This window comes from Salvia hispanica, unplaced genomic scaffold (assembly GCF_023119035.1).
Source record: "Salvia hispanica cultivar TCC Black 2014 unplaced genomic scaffold, UniMelb_Shisp_WGS_1.0 HiC_scaffold_704, whole genome shotgun sequence".
NCBI lineage: Eukaryota > Viridiplantae > Streptophyta > Magnoliopsida > Lamiales > Lamiaceae > Salvia > Salvia hispanica.
In genome coordinates this window covers 95,939-102,637 of record NW_025952471.1, presented here as the reverse complement: position 1 = coordinate 102,637, position 6,699 = coordinate 95,939, and the positions used below count along the sequence as shown (strand labels likewise).

The following is a 6,699-nucleotide window of genomic DNA, read 5'->3' as shown; positions in this document are numbered from 1 at the left end:
TTTCATGTAAGTAGGCGCATGGTATCTGAACCAACTATGAACCAGCCTCCATTGCTTTCTTTGGTTGAGAAATCTGAGGCTAGTTTGTCCGAGGATCAGAATACACGGGTGAGCAGTGACTCTGGGGTGCCCGACGTCCAAGAGCTGTGATGAAGTTGATGCTCTGGATTCCGAGTCTCCCATACCATCTATTCCTTCGGACTCTGTTAGTGAAAAAAAGCAGAAAGAGTCCTCTGATAATTTGAAGTGTTCTTCCATCCCTGCTGGAGATGGTAACCACTCCGACGAGGGGCACAGATCATTAGAACCTCCTTCAGATGGTGATTCTTTCCCACCACCGGTGGAGGCTGTAGAAGAAGATGCATGCAAAATTGAAGATTCTACAACTCCAACTTGCTCGGAGAAGGCTTCTGAAGATGCCACCCTGTCGAAAACTGCAAGTAATGGTTGTGCCGGATCCTTGCCTGCCTCTGTTTCTGATATTTCTGTGGAGGTTAACAATGGAGCTTCAAATGGTGATGACGAAGAAAGTGTTGTGCCATCGATTGCCCATTTGGATGTTGAAGCGTTTGATGCAAAAACTGATGGTGTAGATCCAGGTGTCGTCCAGGACACCCTGATCACGCTGAAAGTGATAAACCCGATAGAGATGCAAGAAATGATGGTGTCAGTCCAGATGTCATTCAGGACACCCCTGACCGCGCTGAAAGTGATGCAAACACCGATGGTGTCAATCCAGGTGCCACCCTGGATGCTCCTGATAGCAATGAAAGTGATGAACTGGACACAGATGCAAAAGCTGATGGTGTCGTTGAGGACACCTCTGATGATGCACAACCTGATAGAGATGCGAAGAATGATGGTGTCAGTCCAGATGTCGTCAGGACACCCCTGACCGGGTTGAAAGTGATGCAAAAACCAATGGTGTTGATCCACCTGTGGCCCAGGATGCTCATGATCGCGATGAAAGTGATAAACCTGAGACAGATGCAAAAGCTGATGGTGTTGTCCAGACACCCTGATCGTGCTGAAAGTGATAGCCTGACGGAGATGCAAAAACTGATGGTGTCCCAGGTCCCGTCCAGGACGCTCCTGATCATGCTGAAAGTAATAAACCCACCGGAGATGCAAAGTCCATCCAGGTGTCATCGAGGACACTCCTGATCGAGATGAAAAACAGATTGTGTCGATCCAGGCATTGTCGAGGACACACCTGATCGAGATGAAAAACAGATGTGTCGATCCAGGCATTGTCGAGGACACTCCTGATCGGGATGAAAACGGATTGTGCGATGTAGGTATTGTCGAGGACACTCCTGATTGCGCTGAAACTGATGAACACAGCTCAGAGAGCTAGATATCGGCAAAGGATATTGCAGCAACGGAGAACCATGTCCGGTGGTTGTGCCGTTGGACCACTTCCGGAATAATAGACGGTTTCAGATGAGATATGAAGATGACGATTGGAGCATGAGCTTCGATTTCAGAGAGTTTTGCAACAATTTTTATCATGCCGCGGAATAATTAGATGATAATAGGGACTGAATATTGTGGCCTTAACTAATTTTGTGATAATTTTAGTAGTATTAGTAGGTACTCCTACAAGTGTAGTGTGTGCATATGTGTAGATGATTTTTGGGGAACTCATTTTTAAAGCAGCAACACCTGATTTTCTCATACCCCTTAGTTGTCCATTATAAATACAAACTTGATGAGTTATTTTGTGTTTATTTGAGTTATACTATGCTCATATTCAAGTCCAAATTATCATTTAATTTTCCCTTTCCATTTGAAATTAAAATGGCGAGGTTTATAATTATATAAGAGTTAATTCAAATCCTTTTCATATCTTTCGTCATTTTTCCTCTTAATTCTAATCCCACGATTTTGTCATTTACGGTTAGATTAATGCGCATCATTTAATAAGCACATTTTCATTCTAATAATGCAAGCTAATAATGCAAACATTATAGACTAATAATGCACATTTTCATTCTAATAATGACAACGCCTAATAATGCAACATTATAGACTAATAATGCATTGATCATAACCATTCAAATTCAAATTCAAGGATTAACTGAATTAAGAAGAAAATGGTAAAGGTAAGAGGTAATAAACTACTATGAATGCGACTTTATATTTTTAAAAACGTTATACCTAAATCTATATCCGTGCAACCGTGCTCCACCAGTTGCCGACGCTCTCCGCCGTCGATTCCGGTTAAGTTTCCTCCGCCTATGGAGCTCTCAATCCCTCACCGTTCCCTCACCATTCCAATCTCTTCACTCGCACCCTCGTACCTCTCCAGCTCACTCCTTCCAGCGCGTTCTCCTCCCCGCACACCTTCTGCAGCGCAAGGTACACATCCTCTCCACTCACCTCCCATCGTCTTCAATGGATCCCGCGGTCACTCGCGCGTCCGAAACTAACGGCTCGCCGGCGGTTGCTTCAGCGCAAGGTTTATTTTTAGTTTTTATGACTATTTTTATTTGGATGGCGCCGCCGCCTCTGATAATTGGTGGGAACTGCAGGGGGAAGAATTGGAGAGGTTAAGAGGGTTACGAAGGAGACTAATGTGAGTGTCAAGATTAATCTGGATGGTGACGCCGTTGCTGAAAATAATACGGGCATTCCCTTTCTCGATCACATGCTAGATGTAAGTTTATGGAGTAATAATTATGTTCATAACTAAAAGAAATTATATTTTTGGGGCAATTTGAAGCATTTTGGTACTTTTATGCAACTGTGATTATGGAATTGTTGTTTGGTTTGGATGTTGAGGGTTGATTTTTATATTTGTGTCAGCAACTTGCTTCACATGGATTATTCGATGTTCACGTGAAGGCTGTTGGGGATGTTCATATCGATGATCATCACACAAACGAAGATGTTGCCCTTGCAATTGGAACAGTAAGATTCCAGCAACAGTTTCAAGTGTTTTAGTTGCATCATAGTTGACCTTACAACTTACAAGAGATTCTTAGACTGCGTTCTTTTGTTTCGGGTGTTGTGTATGATGTTTGCTCAAACTTTTACAATCCTCTCAGTGTTTGCCTTATCATTCCAAGTGGTTAGTTCGAAAATCAACATTGCTCACGCTGATTTTTCATGCAGGCTATGCTGCAGGCTCTCGGTGATAGGAAAGGAATCAACCGTTTGGGGACTTCTCGCTCCTCTTGATGAAGCTCTTGTACATGTTTCACTGGTATGATACTGTAATGCTTCCAACTCCGAAAGCACAAACAACGGAAGTACTATAAATAGGGAGGGGTTATTCTACAAACAACACATAGACAATAAACTAGGAATCATTTCCAGCCCTTAGATCATGAAGATCTACGTATGGTCCTGGGTTCGATCCCAAATGAGGCAAAATTTTCAACAATGAACATAGTTGTGACTTGTACATCTATGTTGTACTGTGGTAATTGAGCACATAATTTAAGGGTTAAAATGTATAAGCAGTGTTTCGTTATTTACCAAGTCTAACAATTCTGTTTCCGTCTCAGTTGATTATGGTATTATAGGCATTCTACAATTTTCATTTCAGAATAGTTTTGTAGGATCTATCTGGAAGGCCACATTTGGGTTATGATCTGCACATACCGACAGAAAGAGTAGGAACTTATGACACACAGGTATTCTTTGCTCTGTATGTACTTGAATTCCCCTAGCATTCCATCACTCTGTTATGCAATCTGATATTGCCTTAAACCGTTGCTTTGCACAAAATAATATGTTCTCAATGGCTTTGATTTTTTACCTGTATATTCACCTGATTCGAACATTTTTCTTTATAGCTGGTGGAGCACTTCTTTCAGTCCTTGGTTAATACTTCCGGAATGACACTACACATACGACAGGTAAACAATTGTCCTAAGTTTTTGACTTTTGTCTAGATTACAGTGAGGTACTGGGTCTAGGGATTTTAATTGCCAAATTTATGTTTCACGGCATTCTTGCCAGAAAACTAAATGCAATTACAGTAGCTCCTTAGGTTTAGTGGATTAACACAGCACACCTCTAGTTTGCTTATATCATTATTGCTTTCATTTCAGCCACAAACTGTAGGTATTCTCACAAAAAATTATTCCCTAACCTTCAAGATTAGAGTAGGTTTTATCATAAACACGTCTTTGTAAGTTTGTATGAATAACTTCTTTAGACACCCTCAGTATGTAAGAATCAGACATGAAGTAACAAACTTATTTAACCTTAGTTAAGGTGTGTCAGATCACTTCTATGATTTCAGAATAGTGAATTTTGTTTTTTTGGTTTTATTAGCTTGCTGGGAAAAATTCTCACCACATCATAGAGGCAACTTTCAAGGCCTCGCAAGGGCTCTCCGCCAAGCAACAGAGTATGATCCTCGCCGCCGTGGAAGTATTCCAAGGTCTGTTTTTAAACCCCAAAATTCAAACAAAAGTTGTGTTCACCAAAATTTTATGAACCAGATACTTTAGTTCTGTTAGGTTCTTAATTATGCAACAGTTTGTGGGCCGGCCAATCTCAACTCTTCATTTTATCTGTTTGTAGCTCGAAAGGCGTTCTCTCACGCTCGTGAATACTTCATCGACCGTGCCAAAAGCTTAATGAAGGTTTAGGCACTCCTTTTTTTCCAGAAAGGAAACTGCTTTAAGGTTTTTGTGTCTGCATCTGTATCTCTCATCTTTTGCAGCCTTTTCTCAAGCATTGTTGTAATATAAAATCAATCCTTCAGCAAAATGATTTAGCCCTAGTGTTTTGATTGATACCTATATGTGGCCAGTTTCAAATGTTGGCCACTTATTGTATTGTAGCAACTGATTGGGCCTAGAATTTGTTGAATAAATAAGAAAGTAATCATTTGGATTTTATCAAATTGGAGTGAGGTGTTGGTAGATTTCAATTCAAGTTTAAATTTTAGAATCAAATCAAGTTACAAAGAAAAGTCAAATTCAAACCAATTAAATTCACGTCTTTCTTAGCTGGATTGAATTTGGCAGATTTAGACGTGATACTACGAACCAGTCAGTTTGGGTTTGTTGTAATCATAAATGCCTGAAAATATAAGTAGATAATATTCATGATTAATGATCAAAAACACAAATAATACTATTGAACTCACCTAACCAAATTTATGGAAAATTTTTGAATTTAGGGTGATTTGTTTAGAATGAAAAAAAAAATCCCTATTAGAGATCTTTTTTTCTATATTCATTCCATATTCGAATTTTTCCGAATTATGCCTAGTGAGCTCTATTCAGCGATACAGATGCCCCCGCATAAGTCCCCCGCAGTGTCATTCAATAACTTATTTTCCACAAATTTTACCCTGCTTTAGTGTAAAAGACACATCTAATTTGGACTTAAAAAAACAACTGGTTCAGTCTATATTGCTCAAAAGCAAATTAATCTGTGTTAAACAAAATGCTAAGTAGTTCATTTCAATTCACTTTTTTCTTCATATAGTAAGTTTTGCTTCTTGTTTTTGTAATTTAGTTTGGGTTATTTACCAGATAAACAAATATAGTGTTTTTTGTATTTTCTCCAATTTAAGTAGTACATAGAGAATAATTGGAAAAAAAAACAAATATTGATTACAGTTCATATTTACGTGCATTTGAACTGCTAAGAATACTAAAGTAGATTGAATGACAAAGACTTGCACTTGCAAAGAATTTTGTATTTTTGTGTTTATTGTGACATTGATTTTGTTTGTGGAAGGGCTATTTCTAAGAAATGGACATAAAGGTAGAGCAAGAGGAAGGGTGGAGAGCATAGAATAATATGGCTACAAACAAAATAGTTTCAAAAGTTGGATATTTTAAGATTTGGGGTAGAATCAAATTTATGCAAATAGTTTATTATCTTCCAAAACAATAATGACAATGTGACTCATCTTAAGATAAGGTTTGTCATTAGTTTTCTTGCATAATTGTACTTATATTATCTTAGATTTTGTTTAAATTGGTTGATTAGGTTGGGTGGTTTCACAGTGTGGGAGGTTGAGTAATTTAAGGGGATCCAAACCCATAATTTAATGTTGGTATCAAATTTAGTAGTATTAATATTTTTCTCTTTAGCCTAAAGTAAGTAGTAATCAAATTAGCCTTATTAATGCATATAATTTATGTTTAAATTAGATTTGTTTCATAAAGATTGCTTTTATTTTGCAAATTGAGGCCTCCACTCTAAGGTCATTATCATTGTATCCACCAAGAGTGGTGAATTGTAAAAGTTGAGAAAGAGAGCACGTGCAACTGCACAGCTTGTCCAAATTCCAGTAACCCCTTAAATTGAAATGGCATCCAATGATGGATTATGTAATGTATACTATGCTTATATGTACAATTATAAATTTATGATAGATGCAATGCTAGTATATTAACAAAATATAAGAAACAAAGACAAAATTCTAGTTTGGACCAAATATATATTCATTAATTAATATTTATAATTTGATACTCCATCCGTCCCACTTTAGGAGTCCCGTTTATCATTTTTGGTGTCCTCTTTAGAATCCCGATTGAATATTCCATAAATGGTATTAGCTCACATTCCACTAACTTTTTTTCACTTACATTTTATTATATAAAACTAATATAAAAAAGTATTTATTCACATTTCACTATTTTTTTCATCAACTTTTTTTAAAATCCCCTGAGCTCAAATGACACTCCTAGAGTGGGACGGAGGAGTAAATGTGATGATTTT

At 37.8% G+C, this 6,699-nt stretch overlaps 1 pseudogene; it reads left to right on the top strand.

Annotated features, from left to right (window-relative positions):
• The first annotated feature begins 2,172 nt into the window (after positions 1 to 2,172).
• On the top strand, positions 2,173 to 4,864 carry LOC125199875 (annotated as a pseudogene).
• Positions 4,865 to 6,699: the final 1,835 nt, after the last annotated feature.